This window comes from Rhinolophus sinicus, linkage group LG03 (assembly GCF_036562045.2).
Source record: "Rhinolophus sinicus isolate RSC01 linkage group LG03, ASM3656204v1, whole genome shotgun sequence".
In the NCBI taxonomy this organism is placed as follows: Eukaryota; Metazoa; Chordata; class Mammalia; order Chiroptera; family Rhinolophidae; genus Rhinolophus; species Rhinolophus sinicus.
Genome location: NC_133753.1, coordinates 138071804 through 138090047, shown reverse-complemented (window position 1 = coordinate 138090047; position 18244 = coordinate 138071804). Strand labels below are relative to the sequence as shown.

Below are 18244 nucleotides of genomic sequence, written 5' to 3'. Positions count from 1 at the left end.
GGATCCCCAAGTTTGATCCAAACCTTCCCTTTCCGCCACTAATAACTGAGTCCAAATGGCAGGCCCCTAGGGCACGGAAGGCCTATTGGGACAACAGATGTTAATTCACCTCTCCATGCTCCAAGAAATGTACAAACACAATGTTTTTCCACAGACAATCTACACCTAAGAAGGATTAAAAATTTAATTCAAATTAACTCCAACTATAATGTGTTAATATCTCTAAAGTCTACTGAATATTTATGGAATCAACAAAATGGATCTTACCGATCGGAATTCCAACAAAATTGGAATTAAGATGTCCTGAGTTGACCACATTGGGAGTTTTTGTTTGTTTGGTTTTTTTTAATAAAGGAACTTTAAAAAACTTACAGAATACAATTTTTCATTTATTTCCTCTGTTAGAGACACATTTAATTAAGAACAGAAGACAAAAAATATGTGCACTGAAACTAATTGTAAATCCATGGACGGTAGGGCCCACATCTTGTCTCTCTCATGTTCCTTCCCCTATTTTGTACAGTAATTCACACATAGTAAGTACTCAATTAAGTTGAAAAGGCAATGCATGTTTCAATTCACACTAATTTGGAGGAGTTGCATTGATTTAAGGAGCAGCTGAGATGGGAAGGACTTCTGGCTAGTGAGGCAGACTGTCTTGAAAACTTCCTTTGCTGAAGCTTACTTGCATAACACTGGCATCACTAACTGCTGGCCACTGTGCCATTCTAAATGTCTTGATTTGTTTCCATTTTTGCTGACGGTAATAAGATGATTCTCCAAAGGTTGTTTTTCCACCGAGAAAAAGTGAAAGGTGACTTGAAGCGGGTATTCAGCGAAGCAGGTATTCAGTATACCCCTGTCACACAGACAGTACATCTGTGAACAAAATGGAAACAAATTATTAATCCAAGCCTTTCTAAAAACAACGTCTCAGAAGTACAACGGTTGGTCTTTTGCTGATCACTAAAATTATCTAGTTCAACCTTTCAAAAATACAACCAGGCTCTCTTAATGTGATAATGCTGTTTAAAGTTCTCTTTCCTTACCTTAAATAGTGACTGTGAAATCCATGCCACCTCCAGGAGTAGCACAATCAGAAACACCACATAACTGTACATTTTGACAACAAGGTTTCCCTACCCAGGTAAGGATTCTGTATTTTCTTTCCTTGCCTTGATAAACAGGAATAAAATCCCTCCTGGGGCCTCAAGCCCTACCCTTTCTTGACGAGTAAAATCCCTGCCTGCCTGTCCCATCATGTAGCACTAAAGGGGAATGGCTGGGAAACAGCAGCCGCAGATAGAGGAGCCTGCTGTGAAGCAATCTGGCCAGGTCTGAGGACACTTTCTTCTGCAAAGGCTCTGAGCTAACCAGGTGGGTAAGAGAGGTACACATAAACACTTCAAACATCAGTTCCAGCGACAAAGGCCAGGTAAGGACAGCACGGAAGGATCCAGGTAGGTCCTACTTTAGGCTTTTAAGTCTGACCCACGCATGTGTATATTAGTAACACTATCTTAGACCCCGAAAGACAGGTATCTTTGCAAGAAACATTTCTATTCATTCACATGTACAAGGGCTACTGTCTCTCGGAAATGTCCCATTGCAGACCCACCGCAATAAGATGTAAAGCCAAGAAACACACAAATAACTCTAGCCTTAATACTCTTAATTCATGTGCTAATTAACTTTATTTATTTGGGTTTTTAAAAATAAGCCAAAAGCAGTTGCATATGTGTTTAAAATGTCCTTCAGCGCATGCTCAAAAATGTCACACTACATGAACATTTAAAATCCACCTGAAATCATTTTAGGTTCTCCCTTCTCTATCCATTATATCAAACTTGTCACTGAAATCTATTACTTCTTAATTTGAAATGTCTTTTGCAGAATGCTTTTCTTCTGAATTTCCACTAACTCCTCTCCCCTTTGTCAGTTCCTGTTCTCCTCACCCTGGAATATGACAGCCTCCTAGCCATGCCCAGGTCTCCTCTGCTGGAGTCTCAGCTCCTTCTCAGTGATGCCACTACCTCCACCAGGCCTCTACTTCAGCCATTCATTCCAAGATCCCTCTGCGCTAGGGCCCCTCAAGTTTCCACTTAAAAAGGCTCAGTGCCGCTATGTCCTTCAGACCATCCTCATCAGGCAGGCAAAGGAGGATCAACCTCAGACCACCAGATAGTGGAATTTGATTTTTTTGTTTGTTTGTTTTGGCCACAAATGCATTGCTTTTACTGCGTTAGCTCTATACTCTGCTTCGTTATCATTTCTGCCTGCCTCCATTTCCCTACTAACTCCAGATTCGTCGCCCCAGTCTTCAGAACTGGCTTCTGCGCTGACCAGTTTTCTCATTTCCTATAATGCCTTTTGCCTTGCCACAAACCTAAATCTACCTGACGAGGGCTCTGACACAACCCCACCCCAGCTTCTGTGCTAGGACTCCAACTGCTGGCTGGGATCCAGCTGGGATCATTGGATCCCACTGCCATGACACCACCCTTCCTGACTGAATCTCATCTGCTATCTACATTGTAGTTGCTCAAACCTCCTGCTGAGTTGGATCTGATCAGGCCCAACACTTTTCCCAAACCAATCCCAGGATCATCACATCGTCTTAGTCACTGAGGACCAGACTGCTGGCTAACCCTGATGCAGCCAGGCCCCCAGGCCCTGGTAGCCCTCATCCTGACTTCCTCCTGTTCCCTAGCAACCTATGTTGCTGAGATCCTGCATAGGAACCCCCTCTTCCCACCCTAGACAAATTCTAACACTATAATATTTTTATACCGTATTTCCCCCAAAATAAGACCTAGCTGGACCATCAGCTCTAATGCATCTTTTGGAGCAAACATTAATATAAGACCCAGTATTACATTATATTATATCATTATGTTATGTTACGTTACGTTACGTTACGTTACATTATATTATATAAGACCCGGTCTTATAACAAAATAAGACCGGGTCTTATATTAATTTTTGCTCCAAAAGACACATTAGAACTGATGGTCCGGCTAGGTCTTATTTTCGGGGAAACATGGTAATTATCTATCTTTCATTTATTCAGTCACTCAATTAGTCAATTAATTCATCCTTCCTTCCTTCCATAAAAAATTAAAGATGTTAACATTAACTTAGTTTAAAAAAGAAAATCTTACATGACTATCGATAGCCTAACCCCTGCCTAATTTTTGAAGTATTCCACTTTCCTATTCCATTCCATCTCCTAGTCTCTCACATGAAGTCTGCTTCAGGCACACAGGTCTATTGCCCTCTCAGCTCATTCAGAATCTTTGTTCACCCCCTCTTTTCTGCCTTCTTAATTATCTCTGCCTTCTTAATCACCTCATTTGTGACATGATCTAAGAAGCTTTCCCCAAGAAACAAATCCAAATTGACTTATCCCTTATCTGGATTCCTCTAGAATAATCAATATCACACAGTTTAAGTACTTGGTTTTCACTAAGTGTTTCATATACATTAGCTCCCAGACAGACTGTTAGTTCTTCGAGAACTGGGAGAAAAGCCATGTCCTGTATGTGCTACGGTGCCTCCAAAGTACCTGATGTTGACCTCTAGTGGGAGAACAAAGTTTCACTTCCATCCCCTCCCTACCCTTACTCACTCCCCAGCCTCACCCCAAAGGAAGAAAAGAGACAGAAGACTGAATCAAATTACTGGACTCAACTAAACCTCTTAAAAGGGAGTGAAGCTTTCGGTAGAAAAAAGGTTAAAGTTTTGCCTTCTGTAGACTGTGGTCTGTTTGGAGTTTGTCTCTTGGGTTATCACTCTCTTTGGGTTGCTTCCCTATACTTCCATGTAGACAGTGAGGCAAAATACGTATGGAGCTGCCTCCCACTTGGAAGATGTCCCCAACACCAGCTGGGGAGCTGGAAGGGCCTAGGGCAGACTCATTAGACTAGCTCTAACTTAAACCTTTTGCTTTCTTTCTTGTTTTTGCTCCTGCCTCATCTAGTCACTAGTGAGCTGGACCCAAGAGCTTCTTTAGGAAGGCTATCTGTACAAGACATAATATTTCCAAGCAGCTCCACATGGATAGCTGAGCTCATCAGCGATTGCGTTAGGTTTGGGAGTATGGGATGGGGGCAGGGCAGTCCCAAGGTAACAGGTAAGAATACATGTGTGTATTTGAGGTCTATCCAGTGCTTATCCCCTCCAAGTACATATAGCCCCAGGAGATACCTAGGTAAGGATTTGTAGGTCCATCTCAACATACCTACTATCTATGCATATTCTCAATAAATACTTGTGAATTGACTTTTCTATAGTAAATGTCTAAACTTTATCAGAATAGACCAAGAAGTCTAGGAAACTTTGAAGTTCTGGGTCAGAGTTGTTCATGATTTTTGTATTAAACACATGCCTCACTAAAACCTTAAGAGTAATTTTATTTCTATAAAGCCATTTCTCTAAGAACAGACCTTTCACAACATAGATCTTTGAGTCTGAGATCGTTTTGAGAGTGAGGATGCAAACAAGACAGACCCTGGGGTTTTGCAAGCCTTCCTGCCAGAGATTAAAGCCAGTGAGTGGGCTTCTTCTATTATGAAATCTTGAATTAGCAGTTGTAGATGAGCAGAGTTCACTGTAGAATCATGTAATAATCATGACATGTCAACATATTATGACTATTTAAGTAGATTATACACACCCTATATACATGCATTGTGTACGTAACCTTGATGCACATTTCTTTCATTGGAAAATAATGAATAATGGATGTAGACATATCCCAAAATTATGAGAGCATGTGTCACTTGTCTAAGTCTGTGGCCAAAACTCTACTTTGAAACAATGCTCTTAATTAGCATGTGATGTGGAGACTGCCAATTGTCCCCTTCTCCCCTTTTTCCTTTATTAATACAACTCCTGAATTTTGAGAAGCACATGGCCACAACGACTACATTTTCAGGCCTTTCTTGCAGCTAGTATGGTTAGCGGGATGGGAGTAGAAGTTGGGAGTCTGACAACTAGGAAATGCCTTTAAAGAGAATGCTTATGTATTTTCAGACATGTGAATAAGGCCAACACCCAGCAATAGCAGAGAGGCGTATGATGGAAGTTTATTTTTCCCTTACCCAACAATCTAAGCATAAGTAGTCCAGAGCTGATATGACAGCTCAACTGTGTCAGGGAGCTCCTTCTAGCTTGTTTCAGCCATTCTAGTTTGGAGTCTCTTAACCTGCATGTAGGTTAGGCTGCTGTAACAAATATAGCACTATAATTCTAGCTCTGCTGCTTACTAGTTATCCAACCTTGGACAAATTAATTAAACACTATGAACTTGTTTCTTTGTCTATAACTACTTCATAGGTTGTTGTTAGCAACTTTATACTGTCATTTTTCTTTTTTGCTTCCCATTATATCCCTAGCTTCTAGCACAGTACTGTATATAGTAAGCATTCAATAAAAATGTCATTATGGTTATTCCTGTTGATATGCAAATCTAGACAAATAATGCCATACTTCAACAATTAACCATTAGGTACTTTCAATGAAAATTTGAAATAATACAACTAATCAACATGGTATACAATAGATTCTGACCCAAATCTTAGGCAACATTGTGTGACAAAAGGTTTCTATCTGACTTGTGATTTAATTTACATGAAAATTCTTACATGCTAATCCATTAGTTTTCAATTTAATGAACTGACTTTAAAATTATCTGCTTAAATTGGGCAGTCCTGAAAAGTCAAAGGCACACAGCCCCAGCAGTATTGGTTCTGCCCCCCCTAGTTTTTATTACAAGGTTCCATTGTGCATGCATGTGAATGCAAAATGCCCTGATTTTTATAACACATTTATGCTTGTGAATTTGTATTGTAATAGTTCAGAATCTCATGAAAAATAATTCTTATATTTTCCCAAAGGAAGATGGGTACTAGTTGCTTCTACAAAAATAGCACGGATGGGAGTTTTCAGTAAAACACATTTCTCCTGTTGAAGAGTACTTAATAAACGCATAACACACCCCTGGCTGCTTTCATTTCACCACAAGTGGTACCCATTTGCCAGTCACTGAAGTAATTCAGTCTGATCTGTTGAGGTGATGGATTCTGACAAACTGTGTAACCCTGTCATTAAGGGGAGGGTAGATTACAGTCTCTATGCGGGACATATTAGTGCTTACAGTTCTCATCCATGCCGCCTATGAAACACAGGGGAAAGCAACAAGATGAAAATAAAGCTGAAGATGGACTGACTGCTTCTCTGTCCAATGAGTGATATGAGCTGGTCACCAGTCCATACTTTCTACTATGCATACACAAAGTTCTATTTCTTTCTGGCTGATATAAAGACCTTTTATAAAGGACACAAAGATTATGCACAAAATTTGCTAGTCAGTAATATAAGTCTAACTTGAAGCCTGTGTTCTACTTTTAAAATATTATTCTTTCGTCTTTTCACCCTACATATCTATATAACCATTTTGCTTCTCTATAACTTTTTACTTACATACTTAAAGTTCTAATCAGAATGGAGATTACATCTAGAGTAAAATTCATAATTAGGTGAATTGTAGAAGACAAGTCTGAATTAATAAAAAGTCTAAAGTATAGGCTATTGTCAAAAAGATCATGATAATAGCAAAGCCTGGTGTTTGAGAGTTCGCTACATGAAAATGACTGGGCTGAACACTTTACATGCATTATCTCACTGAGTCCTCATAAAAGTCCTGGAGCAGGTATTATCATCCCACTTTCACAAATTAGAAAACAAACCTGAGTGATATTAGGTAATTGGCCTAAGTTCACCTAGCTAATGAATGACAGAACTCTTTTCTGAGTTTGTCTAAATCCAGAGCACACGTTCTTTATCACCATACCACACTGTTGGGGTCTTCCTTCAATCAGTAATAATAATAAAGCAATAACTCAGATTAGGTTAACACAACTCTAAAGCGCTGAGGAACTCTGCTTTAGTGAAAAAATGAGAATATTTAAAATTAGCTCACCAATTATCTTAGGCAGGTAATAATTACCTGCCATTTATGAAATACGTACTGCACTCCAGGCACTTTCTATACATTAAATCTAACCCTCACAGCAACCTCATAAATTAGATAAGTATCTTCATTTTACAGATGAGGGAAAAGATGCTCAGAGAAGCTGAGTAACTTTCCCAAGGTCACACAGCTGGTAAGTGGCACAGTGTGCACTGTGCCATTCTGCCATACCACCTCCTTACCTCTCTTGCCAGGTCTTTCTCTAGTGTGCCTGAAGACTGCTTTTGAAAGTAATAGTGCCATCTCCCTATAATTGTATTTATCCTGTTTATTAACTCAGAAGAGCTTTCATTTAGAGACAATGCAAAAGTCAACTTTAACCCAGGCCTTGCCCTCATTATCATCAATTCCAAATTTAGTGACGTCCGTGTTAATGGGTTTTATAGTATATAGAAAAGAGTTTAATAGTCACTTAGCCCTGCTCTATCTCCATTAACAAGTCTAAAAAGCCACACAAAGGTGAAGGAAAGAAGAGCAGTGACCTCAAAACTAAAACAGATAAGCGGTGCCTATAATTTGTACTCCAGCAAAAAGTCATAATACATATGTCAATACAACAATATGGTACATATGCCAATATGTAACAACAAATTCAATCCTACAAGTTTAAATGCTCTATTCATCAATTAAAGAAAATTAATCCTAATCAGATGTTCATATTAAGGAATACAGCCATAGCAAATCGGCAATAATAATTAAAAGTCCATTTCAAATCTCTTTGGTGAGCAGTGAAATGATCTAATACAGCCAGGCTGCCTGGTCCTTTCTGCAGTGCTGCATAAATATGCGCATTACGTGAAAATTCCTGGCTGTTTAACATGGTCATCTTTGCTCCCCGTTCTGCATTTGTTTCTAATGAAAACATGCTTCCATGTGTACCCTGAGCGAGGAAAACGTACCAGTTGTAACAGTCAACCACATTTTTGCTCCCAGAGCCAAGTCCATAATACACACAGTTTTCCCACAGAGGTCATCACAGTGTTACAAACGTTCCAAACAAAGTCTGCCCTCTTTGGAGGGGGCTACCTGAAGCAGCCAGGATCGCACAGCTCTGTCAAGCTGCATCATGGGTTTTCTTTTCTTTTTTTTTTTTTTCTTGTTTTTAGGTCAGCTTGTAACTGGGCTTCCACATGCCCCACTGCAAGGGAAATAGCCTTGGAACAAGCAAAACAATCCAGGTGGAGGGCAGCTCGACTATTCTTTCAGATCTGATGCACCATGGGGTACATGGCTAGATTCTCAATAGGTCACCTGCTTCCTGGTGAAAGAGTCAAAGCTCAAAGGGGACCAGTTTGCTGAGGGCCATCTTGAAGGATACGTTTGCAGACTTAACAAACCCAGAGAGAACTAATTTCCCATTGCTACTCTACATGACGTATAAAAGTATAAACTTTTCCACTATATGAATGTAAATTCGTCTGAATATCTGAGACTGCCATAACTCTGATAATCCTGTAGCTTGTGTTGTTTGATTAGTTTGCAAATCAAGTTCACCAAAGTGTTACTTTAGGATTGAGTCTTTCACTTTTACTTCTAACTCGCTTGGCCAGAGCATCACAATTATTGCCATTTCTTTTATAGCCTATTTCAATTTCAAGTCATTGGAAGGCATTACTGAAAAAGAATACAGAGTCTCATTCTCTGAACTTTCCAAAGTCAGAGCAGGAAGAAAACATCCTTCCTGGGAGTGTCGGCTAAACTCTGAGCTCAGAATCTTTCCCATCTAATGAGAACCTGGTTGTTATTAATCAGTTAAATCTTATGAGACACCCAGCAATTCCACTTCTAAGAATCTTTCCTACAAAAACACTAGCACAAGTTCACATATATAAAAAAAAAAAATACTACAGCATTGTTTATGATCACCCACACAAAAAAAGATGTGAAACAATCTAAATAGCCAGCAGTTGAAGAATGGTTTATGAAGGACCATGAAAACCACACAACACCGTGAATCCATTAAAAATAATAAGACAGGTCTCTATCTAATGACATGTAAATGTGTTCAGTGAAAAAAGGACGATGCAGAACAAAATGTATAGTGTGTTACCATTTTTGGAAAAAATACAATTGCACATATACAAATAAGTGTATTGACAGAGATTATATGAAACAAAAATGTGTTTTAGAGAGATATAAGTGTAAATACATAGCCACCTATATTTCTGTTATGTCATATTTAGGTAAAAATATTTCTATTATGTGCTTATATATACATATATTTGCATATGCATAAAAACATCAGGAAGAATTAGCTCAGGCTACTCTAACGAAATACCATACACTGGATGACTGAAATGAAACACATTTATTTCTCACAGTTTTGGAGGCGAGGAAGTCGAAGACCAAGGTGCCAGCAGATTTGGTTCTTGGTGAGGGTCTGCTTCCTGGCTTACAAACAGCCACATTTTGAGAGAGAGAGAGAGAGACAGAGAGACAGAGAGACAGAGAGACAGAGAGAGACAGAGACAGAGAGAGACAGACAGACAGAGAGAGACAGAGACAGAGAGAGAGAGAGAGAGAGAGAGAGAGAGAGAGAGAGAGAGAGAGAGACCACGCCTCTGGAAAGTGAGATTGGGAAGGGAACACTTTAACTTTTTACTTGTATACACTATTGTATTTAGGTTTCCAAGCAATTTCCAGAAATTGAGACCCCCTTCCTCTCCTGGCTTCTGATCAAGTTAAGAAGTAATACTAATATAAAGCAGATGAGAGGCTAAAATATAACCTTTATTACTGATTGAGGTCTCTCGCTTAGTGTGAAAGCCACAACAAGCATGGCTGTCTAAGCGACAGAATTTAGGCTATCTTCACAATCCAGTCATGTGCTGGGCTGGGGTGAGGTGGGCTCCCCGCCTCAGGGAGAATGTGGGCTCTTGGTAGGCAGGCCTTTCTCTGGGTAGAAGGAAGTTGGCAGTTACCTAAGCTGGCCCATTTATTCTCTCCAAATTCACCAATGAGGTTAAGTCATTCTCCTTCTAGGGTAGAGTGAGAAAAAGTGGTCTGCCAAGTAGGAGTACAGTCTTTGAGAACAGGCTAAAGAGTGAGAAGGCAGAGGCAAGTAAGTAGACAAGTAGACAAGTAAAGAAGAATTCAAAGAAAGGAAACAGTAGGGAATTTAGGAAAATATTTTTTTTTTAGGAAGATACCAACACAATATCAAATGTGAAAGTGGAAGAGACGAAAGAGTTTATAGCAAGAGTCTAGGCACAGTGAAGGAATCATGTACACAAGTGAAGTTCAATGCCTCTTACTGAGCTGTGAATAAAAGGGAAGGAGGAGGAAAAGCCACAATGATTTCAGGCAAGGATGAAGGAAAAGAAGTTGAATTCATAACATGGGATCAGTTTTGTAAAAAGGCGGGTAGGTTCTAGGGCTAAAGCCAGACAACAAAAAAATAAACTTGCAAACTGCCACAGGGCTGGCTGTACTAGTCATGACGAAACTCAGCAGAACTAAGACCTCTTGTAAATGTTTTATCATACTGGGAAACTTTTGAGCAATTATGTGGTTTATTATTTATAAGACATTGCTTAGATTAGTATTGATGCACATATACTCTCTATCATTCAACATCGTGCATCATAATATTAGTTGATTTCACATGCTCCTTTGTCCCTAGGAACCCCAGGGACAGTGGCTTAAGTGTGATTGGCCCTGTGTAATTTTTCATTGCAATTCTGGCTACCACTACACCATATTCCCCAAATCACAATGTATTATAGTATAAAGTCCAACGGACCAAAGAAATTGGTGGAAAGATTCATAGTCTAAAAGTCTGGCTCCATACGTTTAACTGATAGAGAAATTTCTGCACTGGAAATGTTTCTGTATTAACTGATCTATTTTCATGCCACGGTTTCAAAGGCCACAGAAGCCCTTCTGGTAAACAGTCTTCTGGTAAACAGATTTCTGTGAGTTCAAAAAAGAGGGAAAAGCTTCATAGCTTATCACAGTCTCCGAAGGTATATTCTTTATCAGGTTTTAAAGTTATGTTCCAAGTCTCCATTCCTTGGTGTGCTTTAGCTTTACAACCAGCTGCCCCCTCTTAACTAGCAGTTTTTGACGTCATTCAGGTTTTGCAAAATGTGTACTACAGCCCCTCCTCGGGCTTTTCAGCTGCTATGAAAGTTATACTGCATTTGGTTTAAGTGTGGAGGCTGGCACCAGAGAGGATCCGTAATGGTAATTATCATGCAAATCAGCCTCCTGCAAGTCCAGCTCCTCAGAGGAGGCCTTCCAGCTCTGCTTCCCCAGCGTCCCTTCATTGTCCCCAGGATAAAGTGAACCATCTTCACTGCTGACACTGGACGCAAACAAGATTGGTTCTCCTGACAGAGATTAGTGGACAGCAATGAATCTTTCACTTGGGGTAGAAATATGATCTTATTTAAGAAAATAACTATACATAATTGGGCTTCTGTCACTTTAAATTTTAATGGTGAGAGTAATATGGAGGCTTCTGGAACTTTAAATTACGGCTTTCAGAAGCTTCACACTGAATCTTTCAATTATTCTCTGTAAGTACTTTCTCAAAGCATGTGCCACCATGACATTGATATCACAATTCAAATCTAAATTCAAAACTGACTGCAAGGCTCTGAGCTATGTGCTGGCGTGCTGGCTGCCTCATGTTATCTCTGAACATCTGAGGAGGCGAATCAAGAGGCGCTCTCCCCGAGCCCAGCCAGCTGTTTGCCAAATATTCAAATACCCTGGCATGCAGAAGGCGCTTTCAGATTTCCCCACATCAAAATTAGCGACGACCCCCTATTTTTCCCATTAGTTCCTGGCTCACCTACACGCTTTCACGCAGGCCCGCCTGACTCACTCAGCTCTCCTCGCTCTCCCTCCCTCACTCACCTCTCAGTCTCCCCCACTCCGGCAATTGGATCCAATGTGCGCTGCAGAATGGCAGCCAGTTCAGACAAAACCATGGGAGAGTTTTCAAATCTGTGTTTCCTTGAAGTGGATCTGAAAGAGGGGCTGAGCTGGTATGTGTAGTTGTAGGAAGACAGAGAGCAAAGTGTGGATTCTACTTAAAAATGCACTCATTAGGTTGCAGCAAAAAATGGAATTGGGAAGACAGCAAGGGAAAAGTGAAAAGGCTTTCCTCTCTTATTCTGTTGTCTTAACTTCCTTGTTATGTATCTATTTTCTTTAATCATTTTAGTATTTTATGTTCATATTAAAACAAATGAAAATGAATACATTTATTTATAGTCTTAGCTTTAGACTACTTCAATAATTTTAAAATGAGTCCCCTACCTCACTAAATACAGTGCCATTTTACAACTGTAAATAACTAAATCCAGCTGCTCTAATGAATGCACTAGACAACCCTTATTTCACATCATAAAGGTCCTGAAGCAATTTTCCTCAGCTGGATGACTTAGAAGAGAGCGCAAGGGAATGTAGAAAGGGAAAAGGACTAAGGTGCTACAAGACAACAGCACCTACCCAAATGGCTCATCAAATGTCCTGAAGCTGGCCACCAGTCCTGGGTGTCCAGCTGGGCGAGGGGTTTTTGATTCCTTCAGGAAAAGTTGGGTCTTTACTTGTTCGTTTCCTGTGACGTGTTTACACTTGGACAGAAGGGGCACAGCAGGGATGCTTTCAGGGCACATTTAGGGGGAAGCCAACCTCACAGGAGTCGTGAATGCCAGATGTCAAACCAGTGTGTGCTGCAGAGCACGCTCCAAGCAAGATGCACAGGCACCAAATCCTGGTCTGAGGAGACTGCTGTCCTGATCTGGGGCCTTTCCTTAGCTGCAGGCAAGGCCTGGAAGAAATTTATGTCATTTAAAAATAATAACAATAATAAAAGCTGCTAATATGAATGTAAAAATTCCCCAAGAACCAGATAAGTTGATGGCATTCCAGTTCTGCCAGTCAAATACATTCATTCCATCAACCCAAATCATCATACAGCAAATAACTTACTCCTGGGAACCATAGGTGGCAAAGGTTAGGAGGCGCACGTGTGGAGTGCTCATAGTGTTGTTGACGGACATTATTTCCTGAAAACAGCCTCAAACACTGCTTTGCACTGAGAGCAAGACTATATATAATGCCCAGTGGGCACTCTTGTAAGACACTGATCATGGAAAGAGAAACAAAGATTTTTAAAACCCACATTGATTTTGGAGCCAAAAGTAGTATTATTACAAATCCTGTCTGTCTTGAATATTTAAGGCTTATGGAGTGTTTCAAAAACAAAAGGGTTCTACATAAATCATTCACCCAAATATTTACTGTGCTCTCACTACATGCCATGTACCATATACTGCGATGAGCCGGTTTTGATTAAAGAATAATCTTCATACCACTGGGTTTCTCTGCAGAATCTAGTACCATGGCTTGCCCCTTCATCTCAAAGTTCCTTCACTTCCATAAAAGTTCTCTCCCTTTTAGAGGGAGTCTACTTCCCCGACCCCATCAGTCTGTCCTTTTAACTAATTCTTCTTCCTCAGCCCTGTCCTCATTTTGCTATAGCAACAAGGGATGAAGGGTAGTAATCAAAATCACTTGAGGATATTTTTTCTAACTACAGAGACACTTTCCACCTCTATTTGCCCATCATTACCTATATAAACCACTCACTATTTCTAGCTGGAGTAAATCACATTCCTTCCTTAAGAGCTTTGGGATAAGGAAATAAAATGCTAAAGTTCTCTGTACTAAACACTTCCTCTTGACATTGTCTATTCCCATGACTTCAGCTATCGCCTCTATGCTTATGATTTCAAAAATAGTTAACGCTCGTCTACCACCCTACTCCCCCTTATCCTCTGGTAACCACTAAACTATTGTCTGTGTCTATGAGTTTTTGTTTATTTGTTTGTTTGTCTTGTTCCTTTGTTATTTTCAGTTTCATATTCCACATATCAGTAAAATCATATCATTCTCGACTTTTTCTGTCTGATTTATTTTCGCTTAGTATGATAATCTCAAGATCCATCCATGTTGTCACAAACGGCACTATTTCACCTTTTCTTATGGCAGAATTGTCACCCCAATAAACTTTTTTTTTAATTTAATAAAAATAAAATAACATTTTAAGCTCAGACCAACATATGCAAATGCCTAGTGGACCTCTGTTTTCAAATGATATACTAACTCACACTCCAAAAGTGCAACAACAGATCTATTATCATTTTTTTCTCTTCCTTTTTTCAATAGTATCCACTTAATGGGTACTTCACAGTCCCCATTCCCACTGCATATACACCAAATCTTTTTCAGGTCCTTTGTCTTCTTCCTCAGGAACACATTTTAAGTCTGTGTACCATGTGCTATATCCCACATGGGCCCCTGCAGTAGCCTCCTCACTCTTCCCTACCAGTAGCCTATCCACTTCAAATTATTCTCCACATGCTCCTGATTCTTACTGATTAATGCAGGAAATCCAAGAATGCAGCACTCATACAAGATGATTTTTGATAGCACACAGACGAACTTTTAAAATATTCATATATTTTAATAGGTTTAGATAAGTAGAATTAACACACCAAACTGTGATTTTAAGTTAATATTGAGTAGCTTTTAAAATAAATTTTAGCATAAAAATCAGACAATAAAAATAAAAATTAATTCAGGTAGTATACAGATATTTTTTAAAAGATAAAAGTGGTGCATTAACAAATGAAGTTTGGGAAGCTTGGTCCTACAAAACAGGTCCAAACTTCTTAACATGATATTGCAAATGCTACATATCCTCTTCGTCTCCAGCCACTGTCTCTTCCCACATTCCCTGCACTCTACTTCGACCTTCTGTGTATCAGCTTTGCCGTACAACAAACAACCCTAACCTAGTAGCTAAAATAATATTTTATTTAGTTCATAATCATGCAGATCAGCTAGGTTATTCTGTCTGGGCTGACAACTGATTTCCCCCGGACCGTCCCATGCATCTGTGGTCAGATGATGAATCAGCTGGTAACTAGCTTACCCCAGATGATCTCACTCACAGGACTAGTGGTCACAGATGGTCAGCCAGAGCCTCTATGCTCCTGCAGGTGGCCACATATTCTCCAGCAGGACAACCGGAGCTTGCTCACAATATCGTCTCAGGGTTCCAAGCACAGAAGCCCCAGCGCATAAGCACTTTTCCAGTCTCTTCTTATTTTACATTTGCTAATGTCCATTGGCCAAAATAAGTCACATGATCAACCCAAATGCAGCAATGAAGAAAGAGACTCCACTTCTTAATGGAAGGATCTTCAATATCACATTGCCAGGAGTTAGATGCAGGAAAAGGTAGACTTTGTCACTATTGTTACAATTGACCATTCTTACCATATCCCAAACATACCAGGCATGTTCACACTTTTCCCATCACCTGAAATGAATTATCAAACTCCTTCTGTCTTTCTGGCAAATTCTTACCTTTTGTCCTTCAAAGTTCTCCTCAAATATAGCATTCCCTGATATCCTCCTTCGAATCAATTATGCCCGCAGATGTTCCCATGATCCCTTGCATATGCCTTTGTTACAACATTCAATGAATTATATTATAGTTATTTATGTCTCCCAAAGTAGACTGTCCTTGTACCACCAGCATCTAGCACAATGCCCAGCAAAAACGGGCATTCAATAAATGTTCACTAAACTAAATTTTTTTTTCTGATTAGAATTCTTTTTTTAATTAAAGTTTATTGGGGTGACAATTGTTAGTGAAGTTACATAGGTTTCAGGTGTACAAAGCTGTATTACATCATCTATATATCACATTGTGTGTTCACCACCCAGAGTCAGTTCTCCTTCCATCACCATATATTGGATCCCCTTTACCGTCATCTACCACCCACTTCCCCCCTTACCCTCTGGTAACCATTAAACTATTGTCTGTGTCTAAGATAAACTAAATTTAATTGAACAAATTCATTAAGATTAAAGTCTCCCTCAAAGAATCCTACATTTAAAAGACTGAAGGTGCAATGATACAAAACTGTCCTTATGAGTAAGTAGAACTAATTAGATCTACTTCATCTCAGTTGAACGGCATCAGGGTAATGCTCCCAGCCAAAAGCATTTTTACTGTGGGTTTGGCACAAAGCCTAAACTTCCAGCATTAATTATTCTAAGTCCAAAATGTTTTGCTGGAGTGCAAAGAGGATAGGCTTTGGAGTCTGAAACACTGGGACCCAAAACCTAGCTACTTGTGCGATCCTGACAATTCACTTAATGCATTCCTCTGCATCAGCCTCTTTACATCCGTGCACACAGAGTTATCTGTGTTCCAATACACATGTAAAGGACCAAGCACACTGCCTGCCATACACCTAACACACATCAAACCACAGTCTCCTATTAGAAAAGCAAATGACCTGGGGGGGGGGGGGTAACCTCAAGCCTTTACATCTGAGGAGAGTGGGAGAAGGGTAAGAAGAAGAAGAGGGTGAAAGTAAAGGGGTACACAACTTTACAATTTTACTGAGAGCCAGGATTGTGGCTCATAATTAAACAGTTGTATCAGTTTTCAGGGACCCAATCAAGGAATAAAAGTTTCTTCCTGCCCCCAGGGTGTACAATGACTATCTCTGGTGATACAGGACTTAGGAATCTCTGCATTATTTTTCTGGGCATCAATATGGAGTCAACATTTATACATATACTTAGGCAAGACTACTGGGGAAAGTCTTAAGGAAGAAAAGAGTTTGTTTAAAATGATCTACTCTAATCTTTTTAATGCACATTTTCTCATCCTATTCCCTTTTACATTTAAAAGGGTAGTTTGGTAAACAAATTTTTCTCCTTACCTAAGGATACAATTTTTTCAAGTGAGAAAAATGGAAAGCACATTAAAAAAACACCATTCTAAACTTCAAATTATGTCACTTCTATAGAAATGTTACGTTCAAATCAATATAAAGTGAGTTTTAGACACACTAAAATCCTGTTTCAAAGTAAAGCCAAATTTAATGTATTTTAATAAGATCTTTAAACTTCCAAAACCCAAGTAGGAACTTCCCTCCTATAAGGAGTCCGTATAGTTGACCTTCCTGAGGCTGTTCTCACATCTCAATGGCAGCTCTGAAACATTTCTGCACTTAGTGTGCACTAAAACAATCTACATTGATAGTCCTGTAAATGAATCTCCATCATTTCCCCTGTGATCTTTCACCCCAGCTACACTGTGAACTTCCTGGTACCCAGGATTCTGCTTTCGGTATTTTCTTAATACGCCTCTCTCACTCCCAGCACCCAGACTATACTCAATAAATGTTGATTTACAGCTAACAAAGAAATGTATAAGTAACATTTGCTGATGGTAAATTCCTTGGTCCATTCAAGTTCAGATCAAGACCTCTAGGGACCCTAAACACTGAAAAATTATAGTACCCCACCCCACGCACATATGAGTCAAAATAAAAATAAGGCACAAAACTGACATATATGTTCAAATTAAAATAGCTTCTTCTGGAAAAGTTTTAAGTAAACTCATCAAGAGGCTGAACTCCTCTCTCACTCTTTCCCTTCCCTTATGAGGTAAGAGAGGGTGGGAGGGAGGAAGGCTGGTTGAGTGAGTGAGTACACAGGCATGTGTCTCTGATTTCCTGGTTCTGGGTCTCCTATAGGATACCCCAATTGTGGGTTAATGTCATAAAACTGTGTGAGGATATTAATTATGGGTATGTGTGTTGGAGGGTAGAAAGAGGAATCAAATAATTGCCTAAATCCATATGTATATTTGATGTTCCCTTGGAAGGATCCAAATTCTATCGTAGGCATGTAGCAGAAAAACTTTATATAATGTGAATAGAAACAATGTAGCCTATTGCTTTGTCTACTGTTACAATTGTATCACAGTTGCATATAGAAAAGGAGGTGCAATAAATGATTGTCAGCAAAGTACAAAAAAGCACAAGTTCTTTGCATTTTATTCCATTAGACTCCAATATTTGATAAAGCAACAAGTGCCAAATTATGTTTGGGTAAACTTTCCACAAATAATGTTTTCACAGAAGTCACAAAGTCTAGAATGTAGATGCTAATTACAGAACTAAGTCAAAACCACTGTAGTTGCAATTAAAACTAAAATATTTTCACTTATAATGTGATCCTCATATCCATAGTAACAGATATTGGTTAGTATTTCCATTAAATTTGAATAGTACTTTATGCTTAGATGTAATTGTTTCAGTTGATCTGTTTCCACTTTTTAAATTTTAAAATCTGAGTGTGTGCCTCATGAGTTAAATACTTTAT

At 39.3% G+C, this 18244-nt stretch overlaps 1 long non-coding RNA gene across 6 annotated transcripts in view; it reads right to left on the bottom strand.

Moving 5' to 3' along the window:
* Positions 1–376: 376 nt before the first annotated feature.
* The window catches only part of LOC109448683 (uncharacterized), a 148723-nt gene continuing 130855 nt past the window's right edge, over positions 377–18244 (bottom strand). For all 6 annotated transcript variants that reach the window (XR_012494998.1, XR_012495000.1, XR_012495002.1 and 3 more), the window contains one exon: positions 377–879. This is a non-coding gene — a long non-coding RNA (uncharacterized LOC109448683). The remainder of the gene's footprint in view (positions 880–18244) is intronic.